The following is a 26,775-nucleotide window of genomic DNA, read 5'->3' on the forward strand; positions in this document are numbered from 1 at the left end:
TGGAATCGCCTCAAAAGTAAAACAAAATATAGTAAATCCTACACTGCAAGGATACTTAGCAACGGGATCAATTTGTTTAATCAATAATATATTTAATTATTATGCATTTAATCTTAAAAGAAAATCAAAACCATATCAAAATTACAGAAAGATTACTTTTGTAGATTATAACAGATAGACTTGTCTTTATGCAATTTCCCACGCCTTAGAATAGTTTACGAAAGGAGTAGCTTTACTCAAAAATCATTCTGCCTACATAGATACCACGTTTTAATTTTATAACGGCCATGTAAAATGTACCTCTTCAACATCAGGACAATTCTCCTCCTCGAACTTAACCCCTCATATATTCAGACACATAATCAACTAAATAAAATGAACAGATCTTCGTCACAAGAGAGTCTTATCAAATAGTTTGTGATAAAAAAATTGTAAGTAAAAAGTGACTTGGACCCCCCCCCCCAAAAAAAAATAAATAAATAAAGCAAGTGATCTTATTGAAAATCTCTTTATTAGATACATCATATCAGAGAACCTTACCGTAGAGGTTTCAAGCTCCAATCTTCCAAATGTGGAATTTCGTTTTTTTTCAGAAGAAACATCGTCGATGCGTGTTTATTTGTTTTGTTTATTTCCCATGGGTGATTGTATCAAACCGAAGGTCCGAGATAAGCGGGAGGGAGCTCATGCAAACATAAATTTAAAGCTCTTTTTCAAGTGGTCATACAGATTGGACCAAGGGAAAGTCTTGTTTTCTTGCTATTTTAGAGCACAAAACTACAACTACTGGATTCAACCAGGTTCATTCGCTTTATTTGTAATGTAATTAGGCTACGTTTGGCGATCTGTAATTGCAAATCAGCTACAATGAGGGGGGCGAGTCATTGTTTAGGTGGGGGTAGGGTAGATTCCTAAAAAAGTACATTTTAATGGAAAAACTGCTTGCTCTTCACGAGGCTTCAGATACATGGCGGGTCACCATCAGGCTTGCCAGGAAATTTCTTTGGGGTGGCAAATACTGCAAGAAATTTAGTTTTCAGCAATTTTAAACGGTGTTATTTTCTTTTTCTGTTTATGTGAAGTACTTCAATGTATTTAAACAAATGTTTGTAATGTATCTATCAATAAGAAAACCCTATTGTAGAGGTTGTGATGGCTTCAATTATGTAGAAGATCAAAATTCTCACAGAATTTCCATCCATACGAACAATAATACTCCTTTTCTTCCAACCGAAATTCTTTTGTAGTAATATTAACAAAGATTTTTCACCAAAATAACAATTCATCACCCATAAGTATATTCAAATTTTATCCAAAAATTGAAATGGCAAATTTAAATTTAGGACGGTACTAATGCACTTACAATTATTGATTTACACATTTTAGAAGCAATTGACGAGGGATTTAAGGGACAGGTACCTCAAATTATATTTTGGTTTTGCCTGGGTATTATTTGGAAAAAAATTAAATAATAAAAGAGCTTTTAAACTGAAAGCAAGAAACAGATTTGAAACCTATTTGAAAAGATTATTATTTACATGAAGGGGGATGTCTCCTCCTTAGCTCCTCACTCTTTACTGTGATGTTTGTTTTTGTTCCAAATTTTAAAAGAAAATTTGTAATTAGAAATATAAGATTTTCAAAGCACTAAAAAACTTTTGTTTAATGAACAAGGTGTTGAGAAGGGGCTAGTCCCCCTTATATACAGAGTAATTTATATTTGTTTTACGTTTTCAACTTGTTCCTTACTTTAGCAGAAAACCCTTTTCTATTTGTTTAATTAAATTTCATGAAACTGTAAATTTTTACGAATACAGTACTTTTGGTAATGTAATGCAGAAAAAACGATCAATATTTCAATGATTTGATGAATCTCTGTTTGGATTTGATGGGTAATCAAACACTTGGTGGTAATGCACTGTAAGTACGGAGCGACCCGGCTCAATAGTAACCGAAACTCTAAAAATAGAAATCAGAATTTCATAATTTTAATAAAAATCACACCATCATATTCAGCCTATCAAAGAAATTTATTGTAGAGGTTTCAAGCTCATATCTTCAAAAATGTGGAATTTTGTAATTTTTGCCAGAAGAAAGATCACGGAAGTAGTAACCAAGGTACTATTTTGCTTAGACGTATAGGAATTACCATGCTATTTGCTTAGACACATAGGAAATACTTTTGCTTAGACACAAAGGAAATACTTTTGCTTAGACGTATAGGAATTATCATGTTATTTGCTTAGACACACAGGAATTACCATGCTATTTACTTAGACACATAGGAATTACCATGCTATTTGCTTAGACGTATAGGAATTACCATGCTATTTGCTTAGACACATAGGAATTACCCTGCTATTTGCTTAGAAACATAGGAATTACCATGCTATTTTCTTAGACACATAGGAATTACCATGCTATTTACTTACACGTATAGGAATTACCATGCTATTTGCTTAGACACATAGGAATTACCATGCTATTTGCTTAGACACATAGGAATTACCATGCTATTTGCTTAGACGTATAGGAATTACCATGCTATTTGCTTAGTCACATAGAAATTACCATGCTATTTGCTTAGACGTATAGGAATTACCATGCTATTTGCTTGCCTGTATAGGACCATGCTATTTGCTTGCTTGTATAGGACCATGTTATTTGCTTGCCTGTATAGGACCATGTTATTTGCTTGCCTGTATAGGTCCATGCTATTTACTTGCCTGTATAGCAATTTCCATGTTATTTGCGTACTGCCATAGCAATTTCTATGTTATTTGCGTACTGCCATAGGACTATGCTATTTGCGTACTGCCCTAGCAATTTCAATGTTATTTGCGTACTGCCATAGCAATTTCAGCATTATCCTATAGAAGCTTGACACCTTTTCAAAGAGAGTAAGTATTTGACATTTTTGCAAAAAGGGATTCGCAAATTGGACGCTATGAAAGATATTAATTAATGTTTTGAATAATAGGAGTGTGAATGATGCTTTACCTTTCCGATGTGGTCTGTATAATACACAAGTGATGTTTGATAAGTGTTGTCAGTTTAAAATAGTTTAACGTTCCCTTCGTTCCCCCATTTCTGAGAGCAGGGGGGGGAGGGTCAATTTTGGAGGGAAAACCAAAAATACTCAGAATCGAAAATAAATGGGATCTGCCTCAAGTTCAAGGCTCAGAGGCCCTTCGTTCCCCCATTTCTGAGGGTGGGGGAGGGGGGGTCAATTTTGGAGGAAAAACCAAAAATACTCAGAATCGAAAATAAATGGGATCTGCCTCAAGGGGAAGGCTCAGAGGCCCTTCTATCCCCCATTTCTGAGGGCAAAGGAGGGGGGGGTCAATTTTGGAGGGAAAACTAAAAATACTCAGAATCGAAAATAAATGGGATCTGCCTCAAGGGCAAGGCTCAGAGGCCCTTCGTTCCCCCATTTCTGAGGGCGGGGGAGAGGGGGGGGGGTTAAATTTTGGAGGGGAAACCAAAAATACTCAGAATCGAAAATAAATGGGATCTGCCTCAAGGGGAAGGCTCAGAGGCCCTTCGTTCCCCCATTTCTGAGGGCAGGGGAGGGGGGGGTCAATTTTGGAGGGAAAACCAAAAATACTCAGAATCGAAAATAAATGGGATCTACCTCAAGGGCAAAGCTCAGAGGCCCCTCCTTCCTCCTTTTCTGAGGGCAGCGGAGGGGGGGGGGTCAATTATGGAGGGAAAGCCAAAAATACTCAGAATCGAAAATAAACGGGATCTGCCTCAACGGCATGGCTCAGAGGCCCCTCCATCCCCCTCATAAAAAGTTTTAACAAGACATGTCTGAAAAGTATTTTTTTTTGGGGGGGGGATGGAGCGATGACAGATTGGATGTCTAAGACTAGTGATAGTGCTGTACCTTGGAACGAATTGCTTGTGAAAAACCCAAATGAATAAGTTGAAAATAAAGTTTTAACAAGAAATGTCTAAAAATTATTTTTTTTTGGGGGGTGGGGGCCATGACACAATGGATGTCTTAGACTAGTTATAGTGCTGTACTTTGGCATGAATTGCTTTCGAAAACCCGCATGAATTAGTTGAAAATAAAGTTTTAACAAGAAATGTATGAAAAGTATTTTTTTTGGGGGGTGAGGGCGATGACACATAGTGGGTGTCTTAGACTAGTTATAGTGCTGTGGTACGAACTGCTTGTGAAAAACCCAAATGAATTAATTGAAAATAAAGTTTTAACAAGAAATGTCTGAAAATTATTTTTTTGGGGGGTGGGAGGCGATGACAGAGTGGATGTCTTAGACTAGTTATAGTGCTGTACTCTGGCATGAATTGCTTTCGAAAACCTGGATGAATTAGTTGAAATATAGTTTTAAAAAGAAATGTCTGAAAAGTATTTTTTTGGGGGGTGGGGGTGATGACAGAGTGGATGTCTTATACTAGCTATGGTGCGGTACTCTGGCATGAATTGCTTTCGAAAACCCGGATGAATTAGTTGAAAATAAAGTTTTAACAAGAAATGTCTGAAAAGTATTTTTTGGGTGGTAGGGCGAAGACAGAGTGGATGTCTTAGACTAGTTATAGTGCTGTACTCTGGCATTAATTGCTTTCGAAAACCCGGATGAATTAGTTGAAAATAAAGTTTTCAAAAGAAATGTCTTAAGTTTTTTTTTTTTTTTTTTTTTTTTTTTTTTTTTGTTTAACATAATTTGCTGAAATAAAACCGAAATTATTAAAATCAAAACATAAGGTCATTAAAAAATTCCTTTGTTTTTTTTTTTTGTTTTTTTTGTTTTTAAAAATGATTGGCTTAAAAAAAATCGGAAATTTTAAAATCACAACAACTAAAGGTCAGTAAATAATTCCTTTGTTGTTTTTTTTGTTAAACACGAGCTATGGTAGAAAATAATTTCAAAGTACCAAGTCACATGATAGTTACGCTTTTGTAGAAAATACTTTCAAAGTACCAAGTCACATGATAGTTACGCTATTATAGAAAGTAATTCCAAAGTACCAAGTCACATGATAGTTACGCTATTTTAGAAAATAATTTCAAAGTACCAAGTCACATGATAGTTACGCTTTTGTAGAAAATAATTTCAAAGCACCAAGTCACATTATAGTTACGCTATTGTAGAAAATAATTTCAAAGTACCAAGTCAAATTATAGTTACGCTATTGTAGAAAATAATTTCAAACTACCAACTCTCATGATAGTTACGCTTTTGTAGAAAATAATTTCAAAGTACCAAGTCACATGATAGTTACGCTTTTGTAGAAAATAATTTCAAAGTACCACGTCACATGATAGTTACGCTTTTGTAGAAAATAATTTCAAAGTACCATATCAAATGATAGTTACGCTTTTGTAGAAAATAATTTCAAAGTACCAAGTCACATGATAGTTACGCTATTGTAGAAAATAATTTCAAAGTACCATGTCACATGACAGTTAAGCTTTTGTAGAAATAATTTCAAAGTACCAAGTCACATTATAGTTACGTTATTGTAGAAAATAATTTCGAAGTACCAAATAACATGATAGTTAAGCTTTTGTACAAAATAATTTCAAAGTACCAAGTCAGATTATAGTTACGCTATTATAGAAAATAATTTCAAAGTACCAAGTCACATGATAGTTACGCTTTTGTAGAAAATAATTTCAAAGTACCAAGTCACAAGATAGTTACACTTTTGTAGAAAATAATTTCAAAGTACAAGTCACAGGATAGTTACGCTTTTGTAGAAAATAATTTCAAAGTACCAAGTCACATGATAGTTACGCTTTTGTAGAAAATAATTTCAAAGTAACATGTCACATGATAGTTACGCTTTTGTAGAAAATAATTTCAACGTTCCAAGTCACATGATAGTTACGCTATTGTAGAAAAAAATTTCGAAGTACCATGTCACATGATAGTTACGCTTTTGTAGAAAATAATTTCAAAGTACCAAGTCACATTATAGTTACTCTATTATAGAAAATAATTTCAAAGTACCAAGTCACATGATAGTTACGCTATTATATAAAAAAATTTCAAAGTAACAATTCAAATTATATTTAATCTATTATAGAAAACAATTTCATATTTCCATGTCAATCGATTGTTACGTTATCTTAGAAAATAATTTCAACGTACCAAGTCACATGATAGTTACACTTTTGTATAAAATAAAATAAAATTAACATGACAAATGAAATTAACCTCTAATATAAAATAATTTCAAAGTACCAAGTCAGATGATAGTTACGCTATTGTAGAAAATAATTTCAAAGTACCATGTCACATGATAGTTACACTATTATAGAAAACAATTTCAAAGTACCAAGTCACATGATAGTTACGCTATTGCAGAAAATAATTTCAAAGTACCAAGTCACATGATAGTTACACTATTATAGAAATTAATTACAAAGTGATATCTCTCTTGATATTTTCGTTATTATATACAATAATTTCTAAGTACCAAGTCACATGAAAATTACTTTTTTGCATAAAATAATATCAAAGTACAAAATCACATAATAGTTACGCTGTTGTAGAAAATAATTTCAAACGACCATCTCACATGATAGTTACGCTATTGTAGAAAATAATTTCAAAGTACCATGTCACATGATAGTTACGCGATTGTAGAAAATAATATCAAATTACCATGTAACATGATAGTTACGATATTGTAGAAAATAATTTCAAACTACCAAGTCACTTGATAGTTACGCTATTTTAGAAAATAATTTCAAAGTACCAAGTCACATTATAGTTACGTTATTGTAGAAAATAATTTCAAAGCACCAAGTCACATTATAGTTACGTTATTGTAGAAAATAATTTCAAAGTACCAAATCACATGATAGTTACGCTTTTGTAGAAAATAATTTCAAAGTACCAAGTCACATTATAGTTACGTTATTGTAGAAAATAATTTCAAAGTACCAAGTCACATTATAGATACAATATTTTAGAAAATAATTTCAAAGTACCAAGTCACATGATAGTTACGCTATTCTAGAAAATAATTTCAAAGTACCATGTCACATGATAGTTACGCTTTTGTAGAAAATAATTTCAAAGTACCAAGTCACATTATAGTTACGTTATTGTAGAAAATAATTTCAAAGCACCAAGTCACATTATAGTTACGATATTGTAGAAAATAATTTCAAAGTACCAAATCACATGATAGTTACGCTTTTGTAGAAAATAATTTCAAAGTACCAAGTCACATTATAGTTACACTTTTGTAGAAAATAATTTCAAAGTACAAGTCACAGGATAGTTACGCTTTTGTAGAAAATAATTTCAAAGTACCAAGTCACATGATAGTTACGCTTTTGTAGAAACTAATTTCAAAGTACCATGTCACATGATAGTTACGCTTTTGTAGAAAATAATTTCAAAGTACCAAGTCACATGATAGATACGCTATTGTAGAAAATAATTTCTTAGTACCATGTCACATGATAGTTACGCTTTTGTAGAAAATAATTTCAAAGTACCAAGTCACATTATAGTTACGCTATTATAGAAAATAATTTCAAAGTACCAAGTCACATGATAGTTACGCTATTGTAGAAAATAATTTCAAATTACCAAGTCACATGATATTTACTCTATTATAGAAAATAATTTCAAAGTACCAAGTCAAATGATAGTTACGCTATTGTAGAAAATAATTTCAAAGTACCAAGTCACATGATAGTTAAGCTTTTGTAGAAAATAATTTCAAAGTACCAAGTCACATGATAGTTACGTTATTATAGAAAATAATTTCAAAGTACCAAGTCACTTGATAGTTACGCTATTATAGAAAATAATTTCAAAGTACCAAGTCACATGATAGTTACACTATTATAGAAAATAATTTCAAAGTAACAAGTCACATGATAGTTACGCTATTGAAGAAAATAATTTCAAAGTACCAAGTCACATGATAGTTACGCTATTGTAGAAAACAATTTCAAAGTACCAAGTCACATGATAGTTACGCTTTTATATGAAATAATATCAAAGTACCAAGTCACATGATAGTTACGCTATTCTAGAAAATAATTTCAAAGTACAAATTCACATGATAGTTACGCTATTGTAGAAAATAATTTAAAAGTACCAAGTCACATGATAGTTACGCTATTGTAGAAAATAATTTCAAAGTACCAAGTCACATGATAGTTACGCCAATTTAGAAAATAATTTCAAAGTACCAAGTCACATTATAGTTACGATATTGTAGAAAATAATATCAAAGTACCATGTCACATGATAGTTACGCTTTTGTAGAAAATAATTTCAAAGTACCTACTCACTTGATAGTTACGTTATTATAGAAAATAATTTCAAAGTACCAAGTCAGATGATAGTTAAGCTATTGTAGAAAATAATTTCAAAGTACCAAGTTACATGATAGTTACACTTTTGTAGAAAATAATTTCAAATTACCAAGTCACATGATAGTTACGCTATTGCAGAAAATAATTTCAAAATACCAAGTCACATGATAGTTACGCTATTGTATAACATCATTTCAAAGTGCTAATTCAAATGATAGTTACGCTGTTCTATAAAATAATTTCAAAGTACCAAGTCACATGATAGTTACGCTTTTGTATAACATAATATCAAAGTACCAAGTCACATAATAGTTACACTATTATAGAAAATAATTTCAAACTACCAAGACACATTATATTTACGATATTGTAGAAAATAATTTCAAAGTACCAAGTCACATGATAGTTACTCTATTTTAGAAAATAATTTCAAAGTACCATGTCATATGATAGTTATGCTATTGTAGAAAATAATTTCAAAGCACCATGTCACATGATAGTTACGCTTTTGTAGAAAATAATTTCAAAGCACCAAGTCACATTATAGTTACGTTATTGTAGAAAATAATTTCAAAGAACCAAGTCACATTATAGTTACGTTATTTTAGAAAATAATTTCAAAGTACCAAATCACATGATAGTTACGTTATTATAGAAAATAATTTCAAAGTACCATGTCACATGATAGTTACGCTATTGTAGAAAATAATTTAAAATTACATAGTCACAGGATAGTTACTCTTTTGTAGAAAATAATTTCAAAGTACCAAGTCACATGATAGTTATGCTTTTGTAGAAAGTCATTTCAAAGTACCAAGTCACATGATAGTTACGCTATTATAGAAAATAATTTCAAAGTACCAATTCACATGATAGTTACGCTATTGTAGAAAATAATTTCAAAGTACCAAGTCACATGATAGTTACGCTATTGTAGAAAATAATTTCAAAGTACCAACTCACATGTTAGTTACGATATTATAGAAAATAATTTCAAAGTACCAAGTCACATGATAGTTACTCTATTATAGAACATAATTTCAAATTGCCAACTCACATGATAGTTACGCTATTATATAAAATAATTTCAAAGAACCAAGTCACATTATAGTTAAGCTATTATAGAAAATAATTTAAAAGTACCATGTCACATTATAGTTACGCTATTGTAGAAAATAATTTCAAAGTATCAAGTCAAATGATAGTTATGTTATTATAGAAAATAATTTCAAAGTACCAAGTCACATGATATTTACGCTATTATAGAAAATAATTTCAAAGTACCAAGTCACATGATAGTTACGCTATTGTAGAAAATAATTTCAAAGTACCAAGTCACATGATAGTTACACTGTTGTAGAAAATAATTTCGAAGTACCAAGTCACATGATTGTTACGTTATTATAGAAAATAATTTCAAAGTACCAAGTCACATGATAGTTACGCTATTGTAGAAAATAATTTCATAGTACCAAGTCACATGATAGTTACACTTTTTTAGAAAATAATTTAAAATTACCAAGTCACATGATAGTTACTTTATTATAGAAAATAATTTTAGAGTACTAAATCACATGATAGTTACTATATTGTATAAAATATTTAAAAAGTATCATCTCAATTGATAGGTACTCTTTTGTAGAAAATAATTTCAAGTTACCAAGTCATTTTTTAGTTAAGTTTCTGTTGAAAGTAATTTAAAAGCCCAAAGTCGCAAGATTGTTACGCTATTGTAGAAAATAATTTCAAAGTGCCAAATCACATGATAGTTACGGTATTGTAGAAAATAATTTCAAAGTACCAAGTCACATTATAGTTACGTTATTGTAGAAAATAATTTCAAAGTACCAACTCACATTATAGTTACGTTATTATAGAAAATAATTTCAAAGTACCATGTCACATGATAGTTACGTTATTTTAGAAAATAATTTCAAAGTACCAAGTCACATGATAGTTACGCTATTGTAGAAAATAATTTCAAAGTACCAAGTCACATGATAGTTACGCTATTATAGAAAATAATTTCAAAGTACCAAGTCACATGATAGTTACGCTATTATAGAAAATAATTTCAAAGTACCAAGTCAATTGATAGTTACGCTATTGTAGAAAATAATTTCAAAGTACCAAGAAATTTAATTATGAAAAAAAAATTTATACAGGGTTACGTGCGCGCACGTAACCCTGTCTAAATTTTTTTTTTCATAATTTCCTGAATTAAATTTCTTTGAAATTATTTTCTACAATAGCGTAACTATCATGTGACTTGGTAGTTTGAAATTATTTTCTAAAAAAGCGTAAATATCATGTGACTTGGTAGTTTGAATTTATTTTCTATAATAGCGTAACTATCATTTGACTTGGTACTTTGAAATTATTTTATATAATAGCGTAACTATCATGCGACTTGGTACTTTGAAATTATTTTGTATAATAGCGTAACTATCATGTGACTTGGTACTTTGAAATTATTTTCTACAAAAGCGTAACTATCGTGTGACTTTGTACTTTGAAATTATTTTCTACAATAGCATAACTATCATGTGACTTGGTACTTTGAAATTATTTTATATAATAGCTTAAATATAATGTTAATTTTTAATTTTATTTTATTTTATAAAATATATGAACTATCCTGTGACTTTGTAATTTTATATTATAAAAGTTAAACTGTAATTTTACTTGTTACTTTGAAATTATTTTCTATAATAGTGTAAGTATCAATTGACATGGTACTTTGAAATTATTTTCTATAATAACATAACTATCATGTGACTTGGTACTTTGAAATCATTTTCTACAATAGCCTAACTATCATGTGATTTGGTACTTTGAAATTATTTTATATAATAGCGTAACTATCATGTAACTTGGTACTTTGAAATTAGTTTCTATAATAGCGTAACTATCATGTGACTTGGTACTATGCAATTATTTTCTATAATAGCGTAACTATCCTGTGACTTGGTACTTTGAAATTATTTTCTATAATAGCGTAACTATCATGTGACTTGGTACTTTGAAATTATTTTCTACAAAAGAGTAACTATCATGTGACTTGGTACTTTGAAATTATTTTCTATAATAGCGTAACTATCATGTGACTTGGTACTTTGAAATTATTTTCTACAAGAGCGTAACTATCTTGTGAGTTGGTACTTTGAAATTATTTTCTATAATAAGGTAACTATCATGTGACTTGTTACTTTGATATTAATTTATACTACAAAGTATCTATACTTTGATTTGGCACTTTTAAGTTATTTACTACTAAAACATAACTATCATATGATTTGGTATTTTAAAATTATTTTATACATTAACATAACTATCATGTGACATGTTGCTTTGATATTATTTTATACAATAGCTAAACTATCATGTGATTTGGTACTTTGAAATTATTTTCTACAATAACGTAACTATAATGTGACTTGGTGCTTTGAAATTATTTTCTACAATAACGTAACTATAATGTGACTTGGTACTTTGAAATTATTTTCTACAAAAGCGTAACTATCATGTGACTTGGTTCTTTGAAATTATTTTCTACAATAACGTAACTATCATGTGACTTGCTACTTTGAAATTATTATCTACAAAAGTGTAACTATCATATAACTTGGTACTTTGAAATTATTTTTTACATTATCGTAACTATCATTTGACTAGTTACTTTCAATTTATTTTCTATAATAGCGTAACTATCATGTGACTTGGTACTTTGAAATTATTTTCTATAATAGCGTAACTATCCTGTGACTTGGTACATTGAAATTATTTTCTATAATAGTGTAACTATCATTTGACTTGATACTTTGAAATTATATTCTACAATAGCATAACTATCATGTGACTTGGTACTTTGAAATTGTTTTCTACTATAGCGTAACTATCATATGACTTGGTAATTTAAAATTATTTTCTACAATAGTGTAACTATCATGTGACTTGGTACTTTGAAATTATTTTCTACAATAGCGTAACTATAATGTGACTTGGTACTTTGAAATTATTTTCTATAATACCGTAACTATCATGTGACTTGGTACTTTTAAATTATTTTATATAAAAGAGTAACTATCATGTGACTTGGTACTTTGAACTTATTTTCTACAATAGTGTAACTATCATGTGAGTTGGTACTTTGAAATTATTTTCTATAATAATGTAACTATCATGTGACTTGGTACTTTGAAATTATTTTCTATAATAACGTAACTATCATGTGACTTGATACTTTGAAATTATTTTCTACAATAGCGTAACTATCATGTGACTTGGTACTTTGAAATTATTATCTATAATAGCGTAACTATAATGTGACTTGGTACTGTGAAATTATTTTCTACAAAAGCGTAACTATCATGTGACATGGTACTTCGAAATTATTTTCTACAAAAGCGTAACTATCATGTGACTTGGTACTTTGAAATTATTTTCTACAAAAGCGTAACTATCATGTGACATGGTACTTTGAAATTATTTTCTAGAAAAGCGTAACTATCATGTGACTTGGTACTTTGAAATTATTTTCTACAAAAGCGTAACTATCCTGTGACTTGGTACTTTGAAATTATTTTCTACAATAGTGTAACTATCATGGGACTTGGTACTTTGAAATTATTTTCTACAAAAGCGTAACTATCATGTGACTTGGTACTTTGAAATTATTTTCTACAATAGCGTAACTATAATGTGACTTGGTACTTTGAAATTATTTTCTAGAAAAGAGTAACAATCATGTGACTTGGTACTTTGAAATTATTTTCTACAAAAGAGTAACTATCATGTGACTTGGTACTTTGAAATTATTTTCTACAATAGCGTAACTATCATGTGACTTGGTACTTTGAAATTATTTTCTATAAAAGCGTAACTATCATGTGACTTGGTACTTTGAAATTATTTTCTACAAAAGTGTAACTATCATGTGACTTGGTACTTTGAAATTATTTTCTATAATAGCATAACTATAATGTGACTTGGTACCAAGTCACATGATAGTTACGCTTTTGTAGAAAATAATTTCAAAGTACCAACTCACATGTTAGTTACGCTATTATAGAAAATAATTTCAAAGTACCAAGTCACATGATAGTTAAGCTATTATAGAAAATAATTTCAAAGTACCAATTCACATGATAGTTACGCTATTATAGAAAATAATTTTAAAGTACCAAGTCACATTATAGTTACGCTATTATAGAAAATAATTTCAAAGTACCAAGTCACATGATAGTTACGCTATTGTAGAAAATAATTTCAAAGTACCAAATCACATGATAGTTATGTTATTATAGAAAATAATTTCAAATTACTAAATCATATGATAGTTACGTTATTATAGAAAATGATTTCAAAGTACCAAGTCACATGATAGTTACGCTATCGTAGAAAACAATTTCAAAGTACCAAGTCACATGATAGTTATTCTGTTGTAGAAAATAATTTCAAAGTACCAAGTCACATGATAGTTACGTTATTATAGAAAATAATTTCAAAGTACCAAGTCACATGATAGTTACGCTATTGTAGAAAATATTTTCAAAGTACCAAGTCACCTGATAGTTACACTTTTGTAGAAAATATTTTCAAATTACCAAGTCACATGATATTTAATCTAATTTAGAAAATAAGTTCAAACTAACATGTCGCATGTTAGTTACTCTCTTGTAGCAAATCATTTCAAAGTCAAAGTCTATTGATAGTTTATTTCTTTTAGAATATGATTTCACAGTTCCAAGTCTCAGGATAGTTACGATATAATTGTATATAATTTCAAAATACCAAGTCACATGAGTTACGCTATTGTATAAAATAAAGTCAAAGTACCAAGTGACATGATAGTTACGATATTTTAGAAAATAATTTCTAAGTACCAAGTCAGATGATACTTAAGCTATTGTAGTAAATAATTTCAAAGTAACAAGTCACATGATAGTTACGTTATTGTAGAAAATAATTTCAAAGTACAATGTCACATGATAGTTACGCTTTTGTAGAAAATAATTTCAAAGTACCAAGTCACATTATAGTTACGTTATTTTAGAAAATAATTTCAAAGCACCAATTCACATTATAGTTACGTTATTGTAGAAAATAATTTCAAAGTACCAAATCACATTATAGTTACGTTATTATAGAAAATAATTTCAAAGTACCATGTCACATGATATTTACGTTATTATAGAAAATAATTTAAAAGTTCCAAGTCAGATGATAGTTACAATATTGTATAAAAAAATTTAAATGTAACATGTAAAATGACAGTTACACTATTTTAGAAAATAATGTAAAATTACCAAGTCACATGATAGTTACGCTTTTGTAAAAAATATTTTCAAAGTACCAACTCAAATTATAGTAACGTTTTTCTATAAAATAATTTCAAAGTACCAAGAAATTTAATTATGAAAAAAAAAAATTTAGACAGGGTTACGTGCGTGCACGTAACCCTGTCTAATTTTTTTTTTCATAATTTCCTGAATTAAATTTCTTTGAAATTATTTTCTACAATAGCGTAACTATCATGTGACTTGGTACTTTGAAATTATTTTCTACAATAGCGTAACTATCATGTGACTTGGTACTTTGAAATTATTTTCTATAATAGCGTAACTATCATGTGACTTGGTACTTTGAAATTATTTTCTATAATAGCGTAACTATCATGTGACTTGGTACTTTGAAATTATTTTCTACAATATCGTAACTATCATGTGACTTGGTACTTTGAAATTATTTTCTACAAAAGTGTAACTATCATGTGACTTGGTACTTTGAAATTATTTTCTACAATAGCGTAACTATCATGTGACTTGGTACTTTAAAATTATTTTCTATAATAGCGTAACTATCATGTGACTTGGTACTTTGAAATTATTTTCTACAATAGCATAACTATCATGTGAATTGGTACTTTGAAATTATTTTCTACAAAAGCGTAACTATCATGTGACTTGGTACTTTGAAATTATTTTCTACAATAGCGTAACTATCATGTGACTTGGTACTTTGAAATTATTTTCTACAAAAGCGTAACTATCATGTGACATGTTACTTTGAAATTATTTTCTACCAAAGCGTAACTGTCATGTGGCTTGGTACTTTGAAATTATTTTCTACAAAAGCGTAACTATCCTGTGACTTGGTAGTTTGAAATTATTTTCTACAAAAGTGTAACTATCATGTGACTTGGTACTTTGAAATTATTTTATACAAAAGCGTAACTATCATGTGATTTGTTACTTTGAAACTATTTTCTACGAGAGCTTAACTATCATGTTACTTGGTTCTTCGAAATTGTTTTCTATAAAATCAGAACTATCATATCTCTTTGTACTTTTATATTATAAAAGTTAAACTATAAGGTTACTTGTTCCTTTTAAATTATTTTCTACAATAGTGTAACTATCATGTGACTTGGTACTTTGAAATTATTTTCTACAAGAGCATAACTATAATTTGACTTGGCACTTTGAAATTATTTTCTATAATAGCGTAACTATCATGTGACTTGGTACTTTGAAATTATTTGCTATATAAGCGTAGCTATCAAGTGACTTGGTACTTTGAAATTATTTTCTATACTAGTGTAACTATCCTGTGACTTGGTACTTCGAAATTATCTTCTACAATAGCGTAACTATCATGTGACTTGGTACTTTGAAATTATTATCTGTAATAACGTAACTATCATATGACCTAGTAATTTGAAATCATTTTCTACAAGAGCGTAACTATCATGTGACTTGGTACTTTGATATTATTTTCTACAATAGCGAAACTATCATGTGACTTGGTACTTTGAAATTATTTTCTATAATAGCTTAACTATCATGTGACTTGGTACTTTGAAATTATTTTCTATAATAGCTTAACTATCCTGTGACTTTTTACTTTGAAATTATTTTCAATAATAGCGTAACTATCATGTGACTTGGTACTTTGAAATTATAAAAGTTTAACTATCATGTGACTTGGTACTTTGAAATTATTTTCTATAATAGCGTAACTATCAAGTGACTTGGTATTTTGAAATTATTTTCTATAATAACGTAACTATCATGTGACTTGGTACTTTGAAATTATTTTCTACAATAGCGTAACTATCATGTGACTTGGTACTTTGAAATTATTTTCTATAATAGCGTAACTATCATGTGAGTTGGTACTTTGAAATTATTTTCTATAATAGCGTAACTATCCTGTGACTTGGTACTTTGAAATTATTTCCTATAATATCATAACTATCATGTGACTTCGTACTTTGAAATTATTTTCTATAATAGCGTAACTATCATGTGACTTGGTACTTTGAAATTATTTTCTACAATAGCGTAACTATCATGTGACTTGGTACTTTGAAATTATTTTCTACAACAACGTAACTATAATGTGACTTGGTACTTTGAAATTATTTTCTATAATAACATAACTATAATGTGATTTGTTACTTTGAAATTATTTTCTACAATAACGTAACTATAATGTGACTTGGTGCTTTGAAATTATTTTCTACAATGACGTAACTATAATGTGACTTGGTACTTTGAAATTATTTTCTACAAAAGTGTAACTATCATGTGACATGGTGCTTTGAAATTATTTTCTACAATAGCGTAACGATCATGTGACTTGGTACTTTGAAATTATTTTCTATAATAACTCAACTATCATGTGACTTGGTAATTTGAAATTATTTTCTACAATGGCGTAACTATCATGTGACTTGGTACTTTGAAATTATTTTCTATAATAGCGTAACTATCATGTGATTTGGTACTTTGAAATTATTTTCTATAATAGCGTAACTATCATGTGACTTGGTACTTTGAAATTATTTTCTAAAATAGCGTAACTATCATGTGACTTGGTACTTTGAAATTATTTTCTACAATAGAGTAACTATCATGTGACTTGGTACTTTGAAATTATTTTCTACAATAGCGTAACTATCATGTGACTTGGTAATTTGAAATTATTTTCTACAAAAGTGTAACTATCATGTGACTTGGTACTTTGAAATTATTTTCTACAATAGCGTAACTATAATGTGACTTGGTACTTTGAAATTATTTTCTATAATACAGTAACTATCATGTGACTTGGTACTTTGAAATTATTTTCTATAAAAGAGTAACTATCATGTGACTTGGTACTTCGAACTTATTTTCTACAATAGCGTAACTATCATGTTACTTGGTACTTTGAAATTATTTTATATAATAGCGTAACTATCATGTGACCTGGTACTTTGAAATTATTTTCTATAATAACGTAACTATCATGTGACTTGGTACTTTGAAATTATTTTCTATAATAGCGTAACTATCATGTGACTTGGTACTTTGAAATTATTTTCTACAAAAGCGTAACTATCATGTGACATGGTACTTCGAAATTATTTTCTACAATAGCTTAACTATAATGTGACTTGGTACTTTGAAATTATTTTCTACAAAAGTGTAACTATCATGTGACATGGTACTTTGAAATTATTTTCTACAAAAGCGTAACTATCATGTGACTTGGTACTTTGTAATTATTTTCTACAATAGCGTAACTATCCTGTGACTTGGTACTTTGAAAGTATTTTCTACAAAAGTGTAACTATCATGTGACTTGGTACTTTGAAATTATTTTCTATAATAACGAAACTATAATGTGATTTGGTACTTTGAAATTATTTTCTACAATAACGTAACTATAATGTGACTTGGTGCTTTGAAATTATTTTCTACAATAACGTAACTATAATGTGACTTGGTACTTTGAAATTATTTTCTACAAAAGCGTAACTATCATGTGACTTGTTAATTTGAAATTATTTGCAACACTGGCTTAACTCTCAATGGAGTTGCTACTTATAAACTATTGTCTACAAGAGCTTAACTTACCAATGAAAGTGTACATTTACTATACTATATACTTGATCGGGACTAATCTGGATAATTGCACATTTAATGACTATTCTTCAACAGAGAAACTATCTTGTAACTTCTTACTTTGAATTTTTATTATGTAAAAACGTAAGTATAATGTGACTTGGCACTTTGAAATTATTTTCTACAATAACGTAAATATCTTGTGACTTGGTACTTTGAAATTTTTTTATACAATAACGTAACTATCATGTGACTTGGTACTTTGAAATTATTTTATACAATAGCGTAACTATCATGTAACATGGTACTTTGAAATTATTTTCTATACTAGCGTAACTATCAAATGACTTTGTACTTTGAATATATTTTATACAATAGCTTAACTATCATATTACTTTGTAATTTGAAAATATTTGCTACAATCGAGTAACTATCATGTTACATGGTAATTTGAAACTATTTTCTAAAATAGCGTAACTATCATGTGACTTGGTACTTTGAAATTATTTTCTATAATAACGTAACTATCATGTGACTTGGTACTTTGAAATTATTTTCTACAAAAGTGTAACTATCATGTGACTTGGTACTTCGAACTTATTTTCTACAATAGTGTAACTATCATGTGACTTGGTACTTTGAAATTATTTTATATAATAACGTAACTATCATGTGACTTGGTACTTTGAAATTATTTTCTAAAATACCGTAACTATCATGTGACTTGGTACTTTGAAATTATTTTCTAAAATAGAGTAACTATAATGTGACTTGGTACTTTGAAATTATTTTCTACAAAAGCGTAACTATCATGTGACATGGTACTTAGAAATTATTTTCTACAATAGCGTAACTATCATTTGACTTGGAACGATGAAATTATTTTCTACAAAAGCGTAACTATCATGTGACATGTTACTTTGAAATTATTTTCTACCATAGCGTAACTGTCATGTGGCTTGGTACTTTGAAATTATTTTCTACAAAAGCGTAACTATCATGTGACTTGGTACTTTGAAAGTATTTTCTACAAAAGTGTAACTATCATGTGACTTGGTACTTTGAAATTATTTTCTATAATAACGAAACTATAATGTGATTTGGTACTTTGAAATTATTTTCTACAATAACGTAACTATAATGTGACTTGGTGCTTTGAAATTATTTTCTACAATAACGTAACTATAATGTGACTTGGTACTTTGAAATTATTTTCTACAAAAGCGTAACTATCATGTGACATGGTGCTTTGAAATTATTTTCTACAATAGCGTAACTATCATGTGACTTGGTACTTTGAAATTATTTTCTACAATAGCGTAACTATCATGTGACTTGGTACTTTGAAATTATTTTCTACAATAGCGTAACTATAAAGTGACTTGGTATTTTGAAATTATTTTCTATAAAATCTTAACTATCATGTGTCTATTTCATTTGAAATAATTTTATATCAAAGAATAAATATCATGTGACTTGGTACTTTGAAATTATTTTCTACAATAGCGTAACTATCATGTGACTTGGTACTTTGAAATTATTTTATGTAATAGCGTAACTATCATGTGACTTGGTAATTTTAAATTAATTTCTAGAAAAGTGTAACTATCATGTTAATTGGTACTTTGAAATTATTTTCTAAAATATCTTAACTATCCTGTGACTTTGTACTTTGAAATTATTTTCTATAATAACGTAACTATCATGTGACTTGGTAATTTGAAATTATTTTCTATAAAAGTGTAACTATCATGTGACTTGGTACTTCGAAATTATTTTCTAAAATAGCGTAACTATCATGTTACATTGTACTTTTAAATTATCTTCTATAATAACTTAACTATCATGTGAGTTGGTAGTTTGAAATGTTTTTATATAATAGCGTAACTATCATATGAGTTGATCCTTTGAAATTATTTTCTACAAAAAAATAACTATAATGAGAGTTGGTAATTTGATATTATTTTCTATAATATAGTAAATATCATTTGATTTGATACTTTGAAATTATTTTCTACAATAGCGTAACTATCATGTGACATGGTACTTCGAAATTATTTTCTACAATAGCGTAACTATCATGTGACTTGGAACTTTTAATTTATTTTCTACAAAAGTGTAACTATCATGTGACATAGTACTTTGAAATTATTTTCTATAATAGTGTAACTATCATGTGACTTGGTACTTTGAAATTATTTTTTACAGTAGCGTAACTATCATGTGACTTGGTACTTTGAAATTATTTTCTACAAAAGTGTAACTATCATGTGACTTAGTACTTTGAAATTATTTTCTAAAATAGCGTAACTATAATGTGACTTGGTACTTTGAAATTATTTTCTACAATAGTGTAAATATCATGTGACTTGGTACTTTGAAATTATTTTCTACAAAACATAACTATCATGTGACTTGGTACTTTGAAATGATTTTCTACAATAGCGTAACTATAATGTGACTTGGTACTTCGAAATTATTTTCTATAATAGCGTAACTATCATGTGACTTGGTACTTTGAAATTATTTTCTACAAAAGCGTAACTATCATGTGACTTGGTACTTTGAAATTATTTTCTACAAAAGTGTAATTATCATGTGACTTGGTACTTTGAAATTATTTTCTATAATAGCATTACTATCATGTGACTTTGTACTTTGAAATTATTTTCTATAATAGCATAACTATCATGTGACTTGGTACTTCGAAATTATTTTCTATAATAGCGTAACTATCATGTGACTTGGTACTTTGAAATTATTTTCTACAAAATTTAAACTGTCATGTGACTTGGTACTTTGAAATTATTTTCTATAATCGCGTAACTATCATGTGACTTGGTACTTTGAAATTATTTTCTATAATATCGTAACTATCATGTGACTTGGTACTTTGAAATTATTTAACACCTTATCTTATGGCTCCAGTGTTATTGTTCGTTGCTTATTTTATATATCGTAGCGTTGCTATCAATTGACACTTTACTTTGACATTTGATTATTTAATATCGTAAATATCAATCAAGTAGTTAGTTTATATTTATGTTATGCATTATTTTAACTATCATTTGACTTGATACTTTGAAACTATTTTACATAATAGCGTAACTATCATGTGACTTGGTACTTTGAAATTATTTTCTACAAAAGTGTAACTATCATGTGACTTGGTACTTTGAAATTATCTTCTACAATAGCGTAACTATCATGTGACTTGTTACTTTGAAATTATTTTATATAATACTGTAACTATCATGTGACTTGGTATTTTGAAATTATTTTCTACAACATCGTAACTATCATGTGACTTGGTACTTTGAAATTATTTTCTATAAGAGCGTAACTATCAGGTGAGTTGGTACTTTGAAATTATTTTCTATAATAGCGTAACTATCCTGTGACTTGGTACTTTGAAATTATTTTCTATAATAGCTTAACTATCATGTGACTTGGTACTTTGAAATTATTTTCTATAATAGCGTAACTATCATGTGACTTGGTACTTTGAAATTATTTTATAAAAAAGCTTAACTATCATTTGACTTGGTAATTTGAAATTATTTTCTAAAATAACGTAACTATCATGTGACATGGTACATTGAAATTATTTTCTATAATAACGTAACTATAATGTGATTTGGTACTTTGAAATTATTTTCTACAATAACGTAACTATAATGTGACTTGGTGCTTTGAAATTATTTTCTACAATAACGTAACTATAATGTGACTTGGTACTTTGAAATTATTTTCTACAAAAGTGTAACTATCATGTGACATGGTGCTTTGAAATTATTTTCTACAGTAGCGTAACTATCATGTGACTTGGTACTTTGAAATTATTTTCTACAATAGCGTAACTATCATGTGACTTGGTACTTTGAAATTATTTTCTACAATAGCGTAACTATCATGTGACTTGGTACTTTGAAATTATTTTCTATAATAGCGTCACTATCATGTGACTTGGTGCTTTGAAATTATTTTCTAAAATAGCGTAACTATCATGTGACTTGGTACTTTGAAATTATTTTCTACAATAGCGTAACTATCATATAACATGGTACATTGAAATTATTTTATACAATATCGTAACTATCATTTGACTTCGTACTTTGAAATTATATTCTAAAATAGAGTAACAATCATGTGACTTGGTGCTTTGAAATTATTTTCTACAATATCGTAACTATCATGTGACTTGGTACTTCGAAATTATTTTCTATAAAAGTGTAACTATCATGTGACTTGGTACTTCGAACTTATTTTCTACAATAGTGTAACTATCATGTGACTTGGTACTTTGAAATTATTTTATATAATAACGTAACTATCATGTGACCTGGTATTTTGAAATTATTTTCTATAATAACGTAACTATCATGTGACTTGGTACTTTGAAATTATTTTCTAAAATATCGTAACTATCATGTGACTTGGTACTTTGAAATTATTTTCTACAATAGCGTAACTATCATGTGACATGGTACTTAGAAATTATTTTCTACAATAGCGTAACTATCATGTGACTTGGTACTATGAAATTATTTTCTACAAAAGCGTAACTATCATGTGACATGTTACTTTGAAATTATTTTCTACCAAAGCGTAACTATCATGTGGCTTGGTACTTTGAAATTATTTTCTACAACAGCGTAACTATCCTGTGACTTGGTACTTTGAAATTATTTTCTACAATAGCGTAACTAAAATGTGACATGGTACTTTGAAATTATTTTCTATAATAACATAACTATCATGTGACTTGGTAATTTGAAATTATTTTCTATAATAGCGTAACTGTCCTGTGACTTGGTACTTTGAAATTATTTTCTATAATAGCGTAACTATAATGTGACATGGTACTTTGAAATTATTTTCTACAATAGCATAACTATCATGTGACTTGGTACTTTGAAATTATTTTCTAAAATAGCATAACTATAATGTGACTTTGTACTTTGAAATTATTTTCTATAAAAGCATAACTATAATGTGACTTGGTACTTTGAAATGATTTTATACAAAAGCGTAACTATGATGTGACTTGGTACTTTGAAATTATTTTCTACAAAAGCGTAACTATCATGTGACTTGGTACTTTGAAATAATTTTCTATAATAGCATAACTATCATGTGACTTGGTACTTTGAAATTATTTTCTACAATAGCTTAACTATAATTTGACTTGGTACTTTGAAATTATTTTCTAAAATATCTTAACTATCATGAGACTTGTTACTTTGAAATTATTTTCTAAAAGAGCGTAACTATCATGTGACTTGGTACTTTGAAATAAATTTCTATAATAGCATAACTATCATGTTACTTGGTACTTTAAAATTATTTTCTATAATAGCGTAACTATGATTTTACTTGTTACTTTGAAATTATTTTCTAAAATAGTCTAAATATAATGTGACTTGGTAGTTTGAAACTATTTTATACAATAGCGTAACTATCATGTGACATGGTACTTTGAAATTATTTTCTAAAATAACGTAACTATAATGTTATATGTTACTTTGAAATTATTTTCTACAATACTATAACTATCATTTGACTTGGTACTTTGAAATTAATCTCTATAATAGCGTGACTATAATGTGACTTGGTACTTTTGAAATTATTTTCTACAAAAGCGTAGCTATCATGTGATATGGTACTTTTAAATTATTTTATACAATAGCGTAACTATCTTGTGACTTGGTACTTTGAAATTATTTTCTAGAAAAGCGTAACTATCATGTGACATGGTACTTTGAAATTATTTTCTACAAAAGCGTAACTATCATGTGACGTGGTACTTTGAAATTATTTTCTAGAAAAGAGTAACTATCATGTGACTTGGTACTTTGAAATTATTTTCTACAAAAGCGTAACTATCATGTGAGTTGGTAGTTTGAAATTATTTTCTAAAATAGCGTAACTATAATGTGACTTGGTACTTTGAAATTATTTTCTACAATAGCGTAACTATAATGTGACTTGGTACTTTGAAATTATTTTCTACAAAAGCGTAACTATCATGTGACTTGGTACTTTGAAATTATTTTCTGCAATAGTGTAACTATAATGTGACTTGGTACTTTGAAATTATTTTCTATAATAGCGTAACTATCATGTGACTTGGTACTTTGAAATTATTTTCTACAATAGCGTAACTATCATGTGACTTGGTACTTTGAAAGTATTTTCTACAATAGCTCGTGTTTAACAAAAAAAAAACAACAAAGGAATTATGTACTGACCTTTAGTTGTTGTGATTTTAAAAGTTCCGCTTTTATTTCAGCCAATTATGTTTAACAAAAAAAAAAAAAAAAAAAAAAAAAAAAAAAAAAAAACTTTTCAGACATTTCTTTTTAAAACTTTATTTTCAACTAATTCATCCGGGTTTTCGAAAGCAATTCATGCCAGAGTACAGCACTATAACTAGTCTAAGACATCCACTCTGTCTTTGCCCCACCACCCAAAAAATACTTTTCAGACATTTCTTGTTAAAACTTTATTTTCAACTAATTCATCCGGGTTTTCGAAAGCAATTCATGCCAGAGTACAGCACTATAGCTAGTCTAAGACATCCACTCTGTCATCGCCCCCGCCCCCAAAAAAATACTTTTCAGACTTTTCTTGTTAAAACTTTATTTCAAATAAATCATCCGGGTTTTCGAAAGCAATTCATGCCAGAGTACAGCACTATAACTAGTCTAAGACATCCCCTCTGTTATCGCCTCCCACCCCCCAAAAAAATAGTTTTCAGACATTTCTTGTTAAAAATTTATTTTCAACTGATTCATTTGGGTTTTTCACAAGCAATTCGTACCACAGCACTATAACTAGTCTAAGACACCCACTCTGTCATCGCCCTCACCCATCCAAAAAAATACTTTTCAGACATTTCTTGTTAAAACTTTATTTTCAACTAATTCATCCGGGTTTTCGAAAGCAATTCATGCCAAAGTACAGCACTATAACTGGTCTAAGACATCCACTCTGTCATCGCCCCCACCCCCCCCCCCCCAAAAAAATACTTTTCAGACATTTCTTGTTAAAACTTTATTTTCAACTAATTCATTTGGGTTTTCACAAGCAATTCGTACCACAGTACAGCACTATCACTAGTCTGAGACATCCAATCTGTCATCAGTCCATCCCCCCCCCCAAAAAAAAATACTTTTCAGACATTTCTTGTTAAAACTTTTTCTGAGGGGGAAGGAGGGGCCTCTGAGCCTTGCCTTTGAGGCAGATCCCGTTTATTTTTGATTCTGAGTATTTTTGGTTTTTCCTCCAAAATTGACCCCCCCCCCTGCCCTCAGAAAAGGAGGAAGGAGGGGCCTCTGAGCTTTGCCCTTGAGGTAGATCCCATTTATTTTCGTTTCTTAGTATTTTTGGTTTTCCCTCCAAAATTGACAAAAAGGGCCTCTGAGCCTTCCCCTTGAGGCAGATCCCATTTATTTTCAATTCTGAGTATTTTTTGGTTTTCTCTCCAAAATTGACCCCCCCCTCCCCCGCCCTCAGAAATGGGGGAACGAAGGGCCTCTGAGCCTTGCCCTTGAGGCAGATCCCATTTATTTTCGATTCTGAGTATTTTTGGTTTTCCCTCCAAAATTGACCCCCCTCCCTTGCCCTCAGAAATGGGGGAACGAAGGGCCTCTGAGCCTTCCCCTTGAGGCAGATCCCTTTTATTTTTGATTCTGTGTATTTTTGGTTTTTCCTCCAAAATTAACCCCCCCCCCTCCCCCGCCCTCAGAAATGGGGGAACGACGGGCCGCTGAGCAGTCCCCGTGAGGCAGAGCCCCTTTATTTTCGATTCTGTTTATTTTTGGTTTTCCCTCCAAAATTGACCCTCCCCCCTGCTCTCAGAAATGGGGGAACGAAGGGAACGTTAAACTATTTTAAACTGACAACACTTATCAAACATCCCTTGTGTATTATACAGACCACATCGGAAAGGTAAAGCATCATTCATACTCCTATTATTCAAAACATTAATTAATATCTTTCATAGCGTCCAATTTGCGAATCCCTTTTTGCAAAAATGTCAAATACTCACTCTCTTTGAAAAGGTGTCAAGCTTCTATAGAATAATGCTGAAATTGCTATGGCAGTACGCAAATAACATTGAAATTGCTATGGCAGTACGCAATTAGCATAGTCCTATGGCAGTATGCAAAAAACATAGAAATTCCTAGGGCAGTACGCAAATAGCATAGTCCTATGGCAGTACGCAAATAACATAGAAATTGCTAGGGCAGTACGCAAATAACATGGAAATTGCTATACAGGCAAGCAAATAGCATGGACCTGTACAGGCAAGCAAATAACATGGTCCTATACATGCAAGCAAATAACATGGTCCTATACAAGCAAGAAAATAGCATGGTCCTATACAGGCAAGCAAATAGCATGGCAATTCCTATACGTCTAAGCAAATAGCATGGTAATTCCTATTTGTCTAAGCAAATAGTATGGGAATTCCTATGTGTCTAAGCAAGTAGCATGGTAATTCCTATTCGTCTAAGCAAACAGCATGGTAATTCGTATGTGTCTAAGCAAGTAGCATGGTAA

This window comes from Artemia sp. Qi Xiang Cuo, chromosome 6 (assembly GCF_049724085.1).
Source record: "Artemia sp. Qi Xiang Cuo chromosome 6, ASM4972408v1, whole genome shotgun sequence".
Taxonomy (NCBI): Eukaryota; Metazoa; Arthropoda; class Branchiopoda; order Anostraca; family Artemiidae; genus Artemia; species Artemia sp. Qi Xiang Cuo.